The 16922-nt window shown below is 38.2% G+C and overlaps 1 pseudogene; it reads left to right on the top strand.

Annotated features, from left to right (window-relative positions):
* Nucleotides 1–16156: 16156 nt before the first annotated feature.
* Nucleotides 16157–16658, top strand: LOC102143115 (acyl-protein thioesterase 1 pseudogene; annotated as a pseudogene).
* The last annotated feature ends 264 nt before the right edge of the window (nt 16659–16922 follow it).

Raw genomic sequence — 16922 nt, 5'->3', positions numbered from 1 at the left:
TTTGGATGAAAAATTGTATCTACTGATGCGTCATGATGACTATCATGAAGCAGTCTTGATTTGAGGAAGGTAGATCATTTTGCTCTCCAACTGAGTTGTATTTATTGAGCAACCCACTCTCAACTCAGTAATAATAACAATAGCAGTAATTTCAGCAAATGGTATTTTGTGATTTTTCTGTGTTGGGTAATATACTGGGCACTTTACATGCATTAGATCATTTAATTTTCACAACAACCTTATGGGTAAATAATATTATTGCCATTATATAGTTTTTCTTTTTTTTATTATTATACTTTAAGTTCTAGGGTACATGTGCATAACGTGCAGGTTTGTTACATATGTATACTTGTGCCATATTGCTGTGCTGCACCCATCAACTCGTCAGCACCCATCAACTCGTCATTTACATCAGGTATAACTCCCAATGCAATCCCTCCCCTCTTCCCCCTCCCCATGATAGGCCCCGGTGTGTGATGTTCCCCTTCCCGAGTCCAAGTGATCTCATTGTTCAGTTCCCACCTATGAGTGAGAACATGCGGTGTTTGGTTTTCTGTTCTACCATTATATAGTTAAAAAAAAAAAAAGAAAGAAATGGAAGCATACAGCACTTAAGTGACTTTCTTATTGTCACACAGATACTATGTACTGAACTCAGTGTTCAAACATTATGGTTCCAGAGTCTAGTTTGTTCTGTGAACAAGAACCTTACATTGTATTAAGGAATGACATAAGCACAGGAAATAGAAAACATGGGATAACTAATAAGAAACCAAATGAATTGTATTGCCTATTTCCTAGTTGTTGTTGTTGTTGTTTTTCCATCTATGGAGCACAGTTATTACAAGGAGTTTAAAAATTATACAAAAAGGCATCGTCTATTGGTTGAATAAATAATATGCTTTATATCTCTTCTGCTATTCTTTTGTGATTAACAAATTATATCTTAAATCAAAGGAATATAGAATTCAAAATTGTTTTTCTCAAACCAAAAATATTTTTGCTTGAAAACCCTATGTTTTCAAGTTTATGTGTGGCTAGAGGCAAGGAGGATACCAGCAAATCAATAAAAGTTGGATAAATAAATGACCATAGAGCAGCAAGAGTCGAGGTGAGGTTGGCAAGAACTGAGCAAATGTATACATGATTTTTTTTTTTTTTTTTTGAAACGGAGTCTCTGTCACCCAGGCTGGAGTGTAGTGGCACCATCTCAGCTACTGCAAACTCTGCCTCGCGGGATCACGCCATTCTCCTGCCTCAGCCTCCTGAGTAGCTGGGACTACAGGCGCCCGCCACCATGCCTGGCAAATTTTTTTTTTTTTTTTTTTTTTTTGTATTTTTAGTAGAGACGGGGTCTCACCGTATTAGCCAGGATGGTCTCGAGCTCCTGACCTTGTGATCCTCCCGCCTTGGACTCCCAAAGTGTTGGGATTACAGGCGTGAGCCACTGCACCGGGATTCAGGCCTGCCCAGTTGATATATAATATTACAATAGCACTCAGGGCTGGAACGTAGGAGCAGACAAGGCTGGTGATGCATTATTAGAGATTGGAATGCCAGTATATCAAGAGTGGTGAGTGTGGGACAGTGGCAAGAAAAGGACTGAAGGAGCCAATCATGGAGTAACATATCTAAATTGAGTAGCTGGAATCAAAAAAGATGAAATGAATGACGGATGAGAGAGCTGAAAAGCAGACTCACAGAGTATGAATGGATGTTAAGAAAAACCTAGGTAAGGAGTTAATAGTGGTGGCCCCATTTGGGGAAGCCTCAAATTCAGGATTCTGGGGATAAAATTGTGCCTTTCATGGTAGGATCTGATATTTGGCGGGTGGCAAACAGCTGATATGAAATGAAGATGAACAACGTCGTGCTACAGAAAGGAAGTAAGAATAGATACTTCAGAGATGTATTAGAAGATTAAGTGAGCTATGTATATGAGTGTTTAACACAATGTCAGACATACAGTAAATGCTTAATAAGTGATTATTCAACAAATGCTATGAATATGTCACATGTTGATATCAGAGTATCAGATTAGCATGTGTGGTGATTAATTTTATGTATCAACTTGACTGGACTAAGTGATGCCTAAATAGCTGGTAAAACGTTATCTCTGGGTATGAAGTGTGTTTCATACCCAGTGAAGTGTCTATGAAGGTATTTCCAGGAGAGATTAGCGTTTGAATCCATAAGCTGAGTACAGAATATTCACCCTCACCAATGTAGGCAGGCATTATCCAATCCATTGAAGGCCCACATCGAATAAAAAGGCAGAAAAAGGGCAAATTATCTTCTCTTCTTGAGAAGCTGGTACATACCAGTCCATTTCTCCAGCCCAGACGTAGAGTTCCTGCTTTTTGAGTTTTTGGACTCCAATACTTATAACAGTGTTTCCCTATCCACCTCATCCACTGCCGCCACATTTGGTCTCCAGCTGACTTAAACCACCAGCTTTACTGATTCTTCAGCTTGCAGGTGGCATATCATGGGATTTCTGATGCCTCATAATCATGTGAGACAATTTCCATAATAAATCTCCTCTTAAATATCTGTATGTATCTTGTTGATTCTATTCACTGGAGGACCAAGACTAATAGAGATTTTGGTTCTGAGAGTGATTCTAGAGGAACAGAAGTTTAAGGATGAGTTTTGTGAACCAGTTTGGGGGCTCCTGGAATTGGCTGTGGTCTGATTAGATTTGAAGATGTTAATGATTCTATTTCCAGTAGTAAAGAGAGCACCGATAGTCCATGTCAAGAATTCTTTACAGAGATACACAAAATATCTTCATTGCATACTTCCAATCAACCACTTACAGGAGAAAAGGAGTATTCCAGTATTGATTTTACATCAGTATTTTAGTTACAGTATATCAGGAAAAGAGTAAACATCACTCACAGATTTTACTCTCTTTTCTAGGGAATGAATTAGTGCATTTCAGTTGTATTCAGGATAGTAGCATTATGTTAAGCAGAATTATAACCTTCTTATGGCCTTTATTTGGAGATTAAGTGTGATTTAAGGAGATGCATACATGTGCCAAGTTGACAAGGGATAAACTTAATTAAGTTTGCCACCCCATAACAACCCCATACAAGAGGTGGTTAATTTTATATATCAACTTGACTACACTAGGAGATGCCAAGATAACTGGCAAAAAATTATTCCTGGTGTGTCTGAGGGTGTATATGGAAGAGATTTGCATTTGAATCAATAGACTGAGTAAAGAAGATCTGCCCTTCCCAGTGTAAGCAAGTATCATCCAATCTGTTGAAGGCCTACATAGAACAAAATGGCAAAAGGAGGACAAATTCACTCTTCTTCGCAGCTAGGACATCCACCTTCTCTGGCCCTTGGATGTCAGAACTTCTGGTTCTTAGGTTTTCAAACTCCAGGATTTACATCGGTGCCCACCCTGACCTTACACCTCAGTGATTCTCAGGACTTTGACTTTGGACTGGGAGTTATGTCATTGGCTCCCTTGATTCTCAGGCCTTCAGACTCAAACTGAATTACACTACTGGATTTTCTGGTTCACCAGCTTGCAGATGGTAGATAGTGGGACTTTTCAGCCTCTATAATCACATGACCAATCCCATAATAATTCTCTTATCTGTCTACCGCCTCCCTCCTCTGTCTCTCTTTCTCTCTGAAATGTTATTATCCTATTGATTATATCTCTCTGGATAACTCTGACTAATACAACATGGAATTTAGAGATGTCAGGATAAGGTTGGAAAGGTAAAGAGGAAAAATATAGGTGAGCTGTTGAAGACATGCAGGAAACAAACTGGGTCTAGCAAGAGAGGACAGCAGAGCAGGCAAGATATAGTAACCAGTCATGGTAGTAGTGGTCAGGAAAAAATTTAAACAAGTGGTTGCTTGAAAAGGGAAGTAAAAACCTTCAAAGTACTCGCAAAATTCAGAGGGAAGTTTCCTTCCTTCTTTTCTGCCATTGTTGTAATTCACTCTCCCAGACTGCTTTGAGTAACACATTCAACCTTTTAAAGCCAAATTTTATGTGTTTTGAATTATAGATACTAAAAGGTAAACAGTGAGAACATCTATAATTAGTTTTAAGAACAAATGAAGGAAGTAATTTTTGTTCATTTATATTCTTCATTGTTTTCTGGATGTTTGTGATCATCCTCTGCTCTCTTTGCTATGTTCTTAATTATTGTCGTCAGAATGATGAAAGAGCTTAATATCACAGGTGTTGACAGTAAACAAATCTGTGGCTTCAGAAAAGGAAGTTCCAGTCTGAAGACAAATTAATATTTACAAAAGTAGAATAGATATTGCCTTATAGAGAGAATAGCAGATGTGATGCTCCAGAGCCCAGGTTCAGCACATTTGATATAAGGAATGGCTTCCATTCTGATTCTAACAAGAACATTAATTGTTCTCCTCTTGCTTTGTGTCTGGTGTTATAGCACAAACCTTGCTCCCTTAATTAGATTTTGGAGTATTTAGAAAGGGCCCATTCCTGATCTAAATTCCTTCCCTTGGTGATTTTATTAGGTTTTATTTCAGCAGCCTGGAGGCAAAAAACCATCAACCAGTCAGCAAGTAATACAGCATCCCTACTATGCGACTGGCTTTGTATTAGGTGCTCTCTATAAGCCTACAATTGAACTGAGGAGGCAGAAACTATACATACGAAATAGTAGGAGAATAATAAAGGCCCAACAGTAGAGTTGACTCTCAGTGCCATAGAAATTCAGAGAAAGGAAAGATCAGTGTGGGCTAAATAGCCAAAGGTTTTTATATTATATTATTATCAGTAACTATCATTATAACAGCAACAGTTAGCATTTATAGAGCATTAAGTGCCTACCATATGGAAGGTACTCTGCAAAGCACTTTGTGTGCCTTCTCTGATTTAATCCTCAGAACAACCCTTCTATGGTTTGTTTTTACAAAAAGAAAACAGCATTACCATTATTATTCCCATTTTATAAATGAGGATACTGAGTTTTAAAGTGGTTGTGTAATATAACCCTGGTCACAGAGCTAGCAATGCCAGAATACGCATTTGAATGCAAGTTTGGCTGGCCCCAAACTAATACACATATTGCTAAAATATACATTGGCTTAGCTTTATAGCAGGATGCAGTACATAATGTCAGTCTTTAAAAAATATGTGTAGATTCCAATAGGCAGGGAAGAAGAGGGAGGGCATTTCAACAGAAGAAATGGCACATACACCATCCTACAGACAGGAAAGAGTGTGATATCTGGGAGGAGCTGTGGAAAAGAGCATGTCAGTGTAGGAAGCTTGTGTCCTGAAGAAGTGTAAAGCTTGGGTAGATCCACTTTGCATGGCTGTGCACTGTGAATCAGCACAAATCAAGATGTAGAGCAGAAAGCTGTCAGATATATGACAAGCAGTACTATTCAAGAAATTAGAATAATGTTAGATAGCAAGAACTTTACATCAAATTAGATAGCCAAGACACTCAGATACATAACAGTCAGAGAAATGGAATAAGACTAGTCAGGGTAGGTCGTTTGTTCATTCACACCCTCCCTTCATTCATTCACAATGTTGTTCCTGATTCAAAGCAGCACACTAGGCATTGTGTGAATTATAGAGATGAAAAAGATGGGATTTTTTCCCTCAAGAAGTTTGCAGCCTAGACAGGAGTGACTTGAGTTGGAATTGTTAGAATATAAGAGAGTTAGGAGAAGGTAAAAGAAGAGAAGATTTTTGAAGAAATACTTAAACATTCTGAGTGGCCTGAAGGCTCAAAGTAATAATTTATTCATTTATTGGTTTAATGACTATTTTTGAGCACATACTGTATGCTAGGTGTTAGGTGAAAATAGAGTTTTGTCATAAAACTTACATGTGGGTAAAGGATAGACATGAATAAGATGAGTTCACAGATGAATGTAAAATTACAAGGTCAGGGAAGTCCTCCTGAGGAAATAAATTGAGATTGAGGAATAAACAGGAATTAACCAGACATAGAAGGGAGGGAATATCATTATTGTCACAGGCAAAGGAAAGGGCAGGCATACTGGAATGCTGTATTTGGGGTGGAAGCATGGTAACTATAAAGAACTAAATAAAGAGCAGAGCCACTGAAGCACAGGGACTGATAGCGAACATAATGTATGAGGAGGCTGGGGTGTGAGCTGGGGGAAGATCAAGCAAAGATTTACAGACCACTGGGCAGTTGTGTCTTTACCTTAAGGGCAAAGGAAAGTTAGTGAAGAGGGTGAGAGGGCAGTGGTGGATCAGACTTGCACAATGTGGAGAAAGGATTGGAAGGCAGCAATAGTGAGTTCAGGAAGATCAACTGGGAGACAAAAGGTGATGGTGGTAGTTTAAAAGAGGGTTGTATTGACAGTGTTGATGGGGTGAAGATGCAAAGGTACAACTGGATGAATTATAATGCATTCTCTGAGGGGACTATGTTCTGGTAGAAACACTATGGGTTTAGTTGAGGTATCTTGGATAATCCATGGAAGAATCTCAAGCAGTCACCGAACATGTGTTTCTTGATCTGAAGGAGGGTTCTGAGCTGGGCATATATATTTGTGACTCTATTGTGGAAGATCCACAGGATTCCAGCCTAATTCTAAAAGTGGAAATTATCTTAAGGCCCTTGTCTCAGTGGTCCAGCCACTATCTGCCTGAGGCCAAGATTCTGCCCAATATATATCCTCACCAATCAAGGATAACTGTCTGTGCTATTGATGTTTAGGGGTAGTAGGTAGGAAAGGCATATTAGAAACATTTCTACCATAATTTGATCTAAGAAACATTTAATGAATATCTGTTATGGATGAGGACTTTTACTAAACAACTCAGGAGTTGAAATTTGAGGTTTGGGATCTCTCCTGTTGTTAAATTATGTGAAATCAATGTGTTTGGTTCTCAATCAGTAATCAGTGATGACAAAAGCATGTAGGTATGTTTTTTATTATCTTTATAACATATCTTCTTCCTAAGTAGAGGAGAGGAATATCAAGGCATTGAAAACTCGGGTCAAAAGGATAACCAATATGCCAAGACCCTGAGAAATCACTCTAAGCAAAGGCAAGGGAGTTAGGAATAAAGAAAAGAGATGGATAGTTGCTTGTACAAGATTTGCCCAGGCACTATATAGAAGATTATATTTAGAAATGCAGTGCTCATATGCACAGAGATTTCATGACCACTCTGCCTTCTTTATTGGCATTTTTCATTAGAGTACCATTGATTTTAATACTCATGCCAATATACAGTATATTTCCATGTAAGGCAGAATTCCTGTAAGGAATTTGAAATGATAGAACAAGTGTCTTCAGTGCCAGTAACAATAGCATATATAGTATTATTTGGAAGAAAACATGTATCTGATAAAAGACTTGTGTTGAGAATATATAAAGAACATTTACAACTCAATAATGAAAATAACAGGTAAAGTAGAAAGACAAACATCCTAATTTTTAAAACTAGACCAAAGATTTAAACAGAGACTTCAAAGAATTTTTATAAATTACTAATAAGCACATGAAAATATAATTAACATCATTATTCTATAGGGAAATGCAAACTTAAACTGTATCAAAATACAACTACACACCCATGAGAATGATCAAAATTTTTTAAACTGACAGTACCAAGTGCTGACAATAATGTAAAAAGCTGGAGCTCATACTCTACTTGTAGAAATGCAGAATGATTCAGCCACATTAGGAGACAGTGTGATTGTTTTTCATTAGGTACTTTCCAGATGACTCAGTAATCCCACTTTTAAGTATTTACTCAAAATAAATGAAAACATATCCACAAGAGAAGTGTACGAAAATGTTCATAATAGTTTTACTCAAAATAACCAAAAACTGGGAACAATCTAAATGTTCATTAGATGATGTCTGGATAAACAAGTTGCATCTGTAAATGTAATACTATTCAGTAATAAAAAGGAAAGAACTACTGTTACATGCAACAGTGTGAATGAATCTCAGAGCCATTATTGCTACATATAAGAAGCCCAGCACAAAAGGCTATTGTATGATTCTATTTGTTATGAAATTCTAGAAAAGGCAAAATTATAGAGACAAAAATCAGGTTAGTAGTTATCAGGAGTTGGAGGATACAGGGAGAGGACTGACTGCAAAAGGGCATAAGAAAACTTCAGGGTGATAGCTGTTCTGCCTTGATTTGGTGCTGGCTATATGTCTGTACATATTTCACAAAGTTTATCAAAACCTATAGTTAAAATGGGTGAATTTAATTGGATTCTAGTTATACTTCAATAAAACTAATTGTTTTTAAAAAATAAAAAAATAAAAGAAGGGTACTCTTGGTATAAGAATAGACAAATTCATCAATGAAACAAAGTATACACCCAGGTGTATATGAAAATCAGTATATGAATGATTAAGGTAGTATTTCAAGTAATTGAAGATAAAATGGAGTATTTAACAAATGATGTTAGATTAATTACTAGTGAATGAAAACAATATCTAAAATAAAAGCCCTGCCTACTCCTGATATCAAAGTGTATTTTTATTTGTATATATTTAAATATTTAAAAAGTAGAATGAAATAAAATTAAAATTTCCTTTCAGGGTATACACATGTGTAACAGAGCATCCCCATAATCCTCAATATTTAAAATAGCATATAGCCAATGACCAGGAACAAAAAATGATCACTCATGCTTGCTGGACTCACACTGGCCAGGTGTCAGAGACCAGTACAAACTCCTCAGCCTGGCCTCCTGGCCCTACACTACCTTTCCCTTTTTGGAAAAGTTATTATTTTCCAAACTTCTGGCTTACTTTATCCTGCAATGTACTACACAATTCCTGGGAAAAAGAAAATGTCTCTAAAGAATGCTTTGTGTTTCCTGACTCTCTTCCCGATTATGCCATTCTTTCCCCAGGAGTTCTGTCCATTTCTCCTTCCTAAATCCTACTCATTCTTCAGAGCTAGCTTTACCTATTGTTTTTGCTAAAATTCTTCCAAAGTAATCTAATCCTCAATCTTATCCTCTGAATTCTGAAAGCATCAACTATCTGTGAATTTTAGCACTGTATTTTTAGTATATATATATAGATATATATGTATATTTGATTTTAACATATGTATACACATGCACATGTTGTAATATGATATAATACCCATATGTAATTATTATAATACTTTGTATAAGTTACTATATAAACAATTCTTGTAATTATTATTATTGCCATTGGTGTTTATATTCTTCCTACTCAACTGCAATTGCTTTCACAGATGTGACTGATACCTTAACCCGGCATTGTTTTTGTGTCCTTAGATAGAAAGCCTCAGTGTGTGTTTGAGCGGAAGGAATGTCAGAATGTGTGGGCTTTGGCCTGAAGTAACCAAGCTTTAGGGGATAACTTGCAAAAATATGGAAATGCCTGAAATGCTTTGTTTATTGCAAAAAGGACAAATAGCAGAAATAGCAAGTCAGGCAAACAAGAAGTTAGATTATGGTCCTCAAACCCAGAAGAAAAGAAATATCCAAAAGTTAGGTGCTGGGAAAATAGTATCTGTGTAAGGTGCTTTCCTATAACAACCAATGTCCTATTTAAAAACTATAAAGAAGTGTACTGAAACCCAAACCTCTTGTAGTCTGGTGTTGAGAGGGAAGGGATGGAACAGAAGAAAGAAAAGGAGGGAACATAGGGAGAGGTGAGGGAGGAAGGAAGGAAATAATAGAGGTTGGCCCAGTCTTCAGAAAATTTGTACCTTACAGAGCAACTGGGAAAATGAGTAGCACTTATGACTAAGATGTCTGAGCCTGAGGGTTTGATCCCTGGAAATCACAGTCTTAAGAGGAGAATTTCTGAAACCTGGGGGCAACAAATAAGTGAAACATTGCTGAAAATAATGTAAAACTTTGTTATTACCCTTCTGTGCCCACTGACTATAAAAAAAGGATCAATATGAAGAGTTATGGTTTTTAACTTTTAATGTCCTAAGTTTAAAAATGAAGTGGTAGAATCCACACATTGCAAGAAACTTTTGAGTATAAATATAATAGTTGTATTGTGAGGTTCTCTGAAATACAGATAGAAAGTCCATCAATATTTCAAAGGTAAATTTTTCTCTTTGAGCATGTTTAATGAGAACAGAATTATGTCTAGCTTATACATCACTGTATTCCTGTACCCAGCCTAGTTCCTTATATTTACTACATATACTCAAGACATATTTGCTGACTGTGAATGAACGAGTCAAAATTGACTCAGGATTAGTATGTGGGCCTAATTTACTTGAGCAGTCAACCTACAGAGCAAAGTCTCTGGTAGGCTACCTTCACAGGAGGTGATGATCCTATTGGGATATGAAGAAAGTGAGAACTATTGATCCAGTGAGGTCCATGTCTGCTGATAGTTTCAACCTCAAAGGCTGTCCTTGTTTGGACTCAAGGATCTGTTAGATAAGTCCAGCTCTCCAGTATGAGAGCTTTATCCACTCAGCATAACCTCTAAGAAGACTTGCACTTCCCCTGGTCATTGTAGTCTCCCTGTTAATAAAAGTTGCTGTCTCCTTGAAAGCCTCTGATTTTCTTCAACAAGCTCTTTCACCTGACAAATTATAATAACCAACATTTATGGAGAACATATTACATGCCAGGGTTGTCTAAGGTGTAAAACACTATGGGGTAGATTCTTTTTTTTTTTTTTTTTTTTTTTTTTTTTTTTGAGGCGGAGTCTCGCTCTGCCGCCCAGGCTGGAGTGCAGTGGCCGGATCTCAGCTCACTGCAAGCTCCGCCTCCCGGGTTCACGCCATTCTCCCGCCTCAGCCTCCCGAGTAGCTGGGACTACAGGCGCCCACCACCGCGCCCGGCTAGTTTTTTGTATTTTTTAGTAGAGACGGGGTTTCACCATGTTAGCCAGGATGGTCTCGATCTCCTGACCTCGTGATCCGCCCGTCTCGGCCTCCCAAAGTGCTGGGATTACAGGCTTGAGCCACCGCGCCCGGCGATTCTTTTCTAATTATATTTTATGCTAGAAGTGTAAAACCCTTGAATCTGGATTAAAGGATAGAGCAGATCTGGGACTTAAAACAAATGCATTTTTTAACATGATTGACATATAATAAGCAGTTATTTTATTAGTACAAAAATAATACAGTCATTTTTATAAGTCATATGACATTCAGCTTAATATAGACCAGGTGTTATTCTAAGCACTTTAACTTAATTGGTTCTCCCAATAAGCTTATAAGAAATAATATTATCTTCATTTTTGACAATAAGAGTGAGTAACCTACCTGGGGCCACATAGGTCTTAAATGGAGAAACTAGAATGTAAACCCAAGAAGCTTGAAGTAAGGGCCTTCACTCACCACTACCATGTACCATAACAATTCTGTGTACCTGTGCTACCCTTCACCTTTGTACCATGAGTCATACAGCTGTGAATACCTGCTCCACGCAAGAGCCAAACTTGGAAACAATAAGAATAGAAAACAGAGAAGGGATCCCACAGGGCAAAGCAAGCAGGCTCCAGGGTACAGGAAGTGAGCAGAAAGTGAGACAAAGTGGGCAGAAGGTGTGGATTCTCTTTCTTGTCATTTGCAGGTGAGAGGATAGGCAAAGGCAATTGGTGAGGACAAAGGTTAGATTGCCAGGAGGTGATAAATAAATAGAAACTGAGAAAGAAGAGAGCAAAAATACTTTTATGAAAACTAGAGATAAAAGAGATAATTAGAATGTTAATTTGAAAGTGTAGTGAATAGAAAGTGGGTTTGAAACTCGCAAGGTTCAGGGAATAACAGGGGTGAATTAAACATGTATGTAATCAAACAGATTGAAAATGCTAGAAAGAGGGAATAATGCATAGTATGAAGGCCAGTGGTGAATGTGGTTGTTTTAGAAAGGAGAACATATGTGTCATCTGCCAACATTAAAGCAGGGAAGTGAAGAGGTGAGAATATCGAACCATTTTTGAAGTGAAGAGTAAGAAATCTATCTTCTCAATATAACCTTATTATTGAATACCTGGAGCTATGCTTTATGGATACAGGGTTTTACTATATATAGTTCTACTAAGAAAAATAAGCAACTCATCTTCAAAGACACTATACAATGAAATAAACACACCAAAAATAGACCGTTTTTTCCTCATGTTGAGGGATCGTAACATTAAATTTTCCTCTGGCTTCTAAAACATTACTTGCCCCTTGCATTCTTTCCTTCAGCATATACAGGACTTTTTATCCAAGTAAATGATAAACTGAATCTCTTGCTTCCTCCTCTTTCCTTCTTTTCAGAGCTAACCATGTCACCGAATCCATTGGCTCATTACTGACCCTTTGAGACACTGCAGTCTGACGTCCACCCCCATGTCCTCAGTGACCAGATGAGGTCACTCACAACTTCCATCCAAGGACACATCCAAGGAGTATTCCTGTTGTAACTCACCCTGTCCTTGATCTCATCCTCTCTTGATGGTTCTTCTCCCATTTCTCTGATGGACCTGTGTAATTCTCGTATGATTTTCTATTCCATCTGCTCACTAAAAGCCAGTGTTCCCTAGGGTCCTCTTATAGGTCATAATATGCAACTTTCTGTATATATTAGGAACATAACCCAAAAGAAAGAAGCTTGAAGAGGAAACTAAGTTGTCTAGTTTCTGTAAGTAGAAATATATGCTAAACAAGAAGAAGAAGGGACAATGTTGGGATGATGAAAATTCTGGGAACTTTAAATTAAATAAGGTAAATTTAAAATGATTAGAAACCAAAGATAAAACTGTCACATAAAGACGCAGAAAGTTAGGACAATTTTTGGCACTTTTGTGTGACTGAACTGGAGATTATGGACAAGGCTGAAGAGTCTAGGTCTGTTCAGTTTGGGTCAGAAGACCTGATCAGGCTTCCTGGTCCACACCAGGCTAATGTTGCCACAGAGGTCAGTAGAGACTCCAAACTCCCTCTAGTAATGACCCCTTCTGAAAACTAGACTTCTTAAAGATGCTGATAAAAGCTATATTCTATATTGCTAGGAAAAAGCATATATTCACATAGATATGAATTCACAAAGTGTACAGAATTTTACCCTAAACTATGGAAAGCTCCAACTTTTGCAGGCAGGCAGAATGCCCCACACGTTAACAAGCTTATTTGTACTTTGTCCAGAAGTCCCTACTGATTAAATCATTGCAGTTCTTGGAAATTGATTTTTGAAAAAACTGCACTTTGTTCACTTGTGTTCCTCTAGTTACTATCCTATTCAGCTGCTCTACATTTAGGGCTAAAAAGGAGACAGTGATTGTCCTATTAACATATGTCTGCCTGATCTGTGAAACTCTGACATGTGTTTGGCTTCAATTCACAATAGATCTCAATTCAATTACTCTCTCACAACCAAATACTTTTGGAAAGCTTTCTCTATGACTGAAATACTGTTGTATTATCCAAGAGGGAAAAAAGGATGTTTAATTTTGTCAATAATAGATCATTATATGTTTCTCTCACTCAATAGAGAATGCGTTGGTATAATACATGGAAGTCATTGTCTTTCTTAGGGCATTCCCTTCTCACTCATATCTGAGGAAAATACGGTCTGGTGATGACAAGTACTTACTTCAATAACAAATGTTCATCTAACCACTCATTCAAAAACCCTTTTTTCTGTACTCACCAAAATGCCTGCTATGCTAGATCCACAGGCTACGAGAATGAATAAGAAAAGTTCTTTCTTTCAAAGGGCTGAACCTCCTAGCAGACATAGACATGCATATATTTAATACATGATAAGGACACAGTATAGTAATCAGTGGTTGTTAACCTTGGTTTCATATTAGAAACACCAGGGAGACCTTTTAAGAAATGATGCTGGGAAGAGGTTCTGGTTTAATTGGTCTGGGGCAGTGTCTGGACATCAGCATTTGTTAATGACACCCAGGTACATCTAGTGTGTAGCTTCTGTCATAGAGGAAAATACAAGGCACTGTGAAAGCATTTAGCATTTACCAAGGACCTAAAATAAATGTCTGGGGATGCAATCCCTGAATTGATTCATTCAGTGAAGGAATATCAAACTGGAGAGAAGGCTCTCCCAACCAGATGCATCAGCACATGCAATAACATGAAAATGTGAGGGCATATAGTGGGTTCTTCACTCTTTCACTCAAATACTTACTGACCACCTTCTATATCCAGGTACTATCCAAGGACCTAAGATCTAGGCCCCGTAACCATACAAAAATCACCCTGCTCTCATACAAATTATAGTCTGATGATAAATACTGACATTGTACCATTAATTACAATAATGTTTACATTACAATTTTGAGTATTTCTATAAAAAAGTTCAGGAAATAGGTTCTAGTTGCATCAGAACCCAGTCACTCTGGTGGGCCAGGAAGTTTTATATGAGGAACTGATATTTAGGCTGAAACTTGAAGGATGGGTAGGAGGTGGTCAGTAGAAGTGGAAATGGGACACAGAGAGTTGCTGGCAGAGAACAGTGTTGCAAAACCTTAATGAGGAATGCATGGCCAGTGGGTGCTCAAAGCACAATGAGTCAGGGGAAAGTGGTGGAGGGTGAAGAAGGAGAATGTTTCCTTGGGTGGTCAGATTTTCCAGGAACTTGTAGGCTGTGCTGAGTCCTGAGTAGATCACATGCTGCACCAGTGACACATCTGTAAGCGGATCTCTTGGTAGTTAAAACAGTATTTTCACAAATACCTCAATGTCTGAAATATAGCCCTGTCTTTTAGATAATGTTCAAAGATGCTAGTTGACTTGCCCAAGTTTACACAGCTTAAAATCAATCTGCAGAACAAAGATTAGAGCCCACGCCTGGTGACTCCATGTCTGAGCCTCTTGTCATCATATTACAACTAACACTTTTGTTTATTACACTACTTATATGCAACTAAGGAAAGATTGTTTTGGTAAATCTAGACTCACTTGTCTAGGTTTTATGACAGTACAAAGATGTCTGGAGCACTTTGTTGTTTGTTTTTATAAGAATGACAGAATCAAAAGATGAAGGGCAGATTTTTCAGGTCATACAACAGTAGCTAGTCAGAACTGTCTAGATGAAAGGAATCTATGAAGACAGATCTTTGTTCAGAGCTGGAGGGACCTCATTTACTCAAACTGCTTGTGAGAGGATATGAACACTTATGCTCCTTAGGCCCAAATGTGAAGAAAAGAAAGCCTTCTTGTCTAAATTTTTCTGATGAAAAGGAGCTTTGTCAAAGGTCCTAAGGACGCTATGGGAGCACTCAGGAAGCAGGCAACACATAGGCAGGCCTTTACACTGCTCCAGAGCCTCACCCTGCCTGTGTATCTTGGCCAGGGGCAGGGGTAGGGGCTGGCAAAGCTCAGGGGGTGGTTACGGAGCCGCACCTGCCAATCAAAAGCTGCTTCCACTTTGCCCAGGATCATGTTCACTAGCTGCCAGATTTCTGATGGGGACAGATCAGAGCCACAAACTCCCCCAAGTGACCCTTCCAGGAAATTTACATAGTGTTTGCCCAAGTGGAAAAGATTCATGTAGATGTGGGACAAATAGCAATTAATCTTTCTTGTCACTTTCTAACAGTTTGGATTGGATAGACTGTAGCAGCGATCACCTTAAAACAATGCAGAGATAAATGTTCTCTATAGACACTACATAGGGACACAAACCACGCATTTAAATAAGTAAACCACTGAAGAGCCAACCCCTAACTAGATAGAACTAAATACCAGGAAAAGTAACATCTGGTGACATGTTAAAAATGTCAAACTCTTAAATATTTCTATCTATATTCTAAATTTGCAAAATCTTAATGCATATCTATTCCAGAGAATAGAAGCCAAATACTTTTACATGTGGGTGAGCATCTCAATTCCTGGAATATAGCCAACGGCTTCTGAAATACATGATGATGGCGCTTGAGCGAGCACCTGGGTGAGGGCTGGCTGGACTTCCAGCTCACCGGCCCTTGGCCCACGCCCGCTCCACTTGCACAGTCCACGTAGTGGGTGGATGTGTGGCAATGCGTGTCTGCTCTGCAGCCCACCATAGGGTCTGCTGCCCTGAAGGCCACAGCAGTGGTGATTTTTCTTCATGGATGGGGAAATATTGGGCACAGATGGGCAGAGACTTTGCAGGTATCAGAAGTTCATATCAAATGTATCTCTCCACATGTGCCAATTGTGCCCATGACATTAAACATGAACATGGCTATGCCTTCTTGGTTTGATGTTATTGGGCTTTCACCAGATTCCTAGGAGGAGGAAACTGGAATTAAACGGGCAGCAGAAAATGTAAAACCTTTGGTAGATCAAGAGGTGTAGAATGGCATTCTTTCTGACAGAATTATTTCGGGAGGATTTTCTCAGGGAGGAGCTTTATTTTTATGTACTGCTCTTACCACACAGCAGAAACTGGCAGGTGTCACTGTAGGTGACTGCTGGCTTTCACTTTGGGCTTCCTTTCCAAAGGGTCCTATTGGTGGTACTAATAGAGATATTTATATTCTACAGTGCCATGGAGATTGTGACCCATTCGTACCCCAATGTTTGGTTTCCTTATTTTTTTCTTATTGTTTTATATTGGTAAATCTAGCCAATGTAAACTTTAAAACCTGTGAAAGCATAATGCACACTTCATGTCAACAGAAAATGATTAGATGTCAAGCAATTCATTGATAAAATTCTACTTCCAATTGATTGACTTCACTAAGAGTCCTTGTATAGAAGTACACCAGCAGTATTGTAGTGGAGTATACACTTTTTCCAATGTCTGCTCTTCAAACTTCTAAAGTTTTCAGTGTTAAAGTGTTTTGCAAATACATACCAGTGACACCTTATAGGAAATTTATCCTATGTCTCATGAAAAATTAAGGATCTTTTAAGCTTATGTACTTATATTCTTATAATATAGCTCAGAATATACTCATATTAAAATAGGTGAGGTAGCTAGTTTCTTTTTTTGCAA

The sequence above is a fragment of the Macaca fascicularis genome, chromosome 3, assembly GCF_037993035.2.
Source record: "Macaca fascicularis isolate 582-1 chromosome 3, T2T-MFA8v1.1".
Classification (NCBI taxonomy): Eukaryota; Metazoa; Chordata; class Mammalia; order Primates; family Cercopithecidae; genus Macaca; species Macaca fascicularis.
This window is presented reverse-complemented; position numbering and strand designations above follow the sequence as displayed.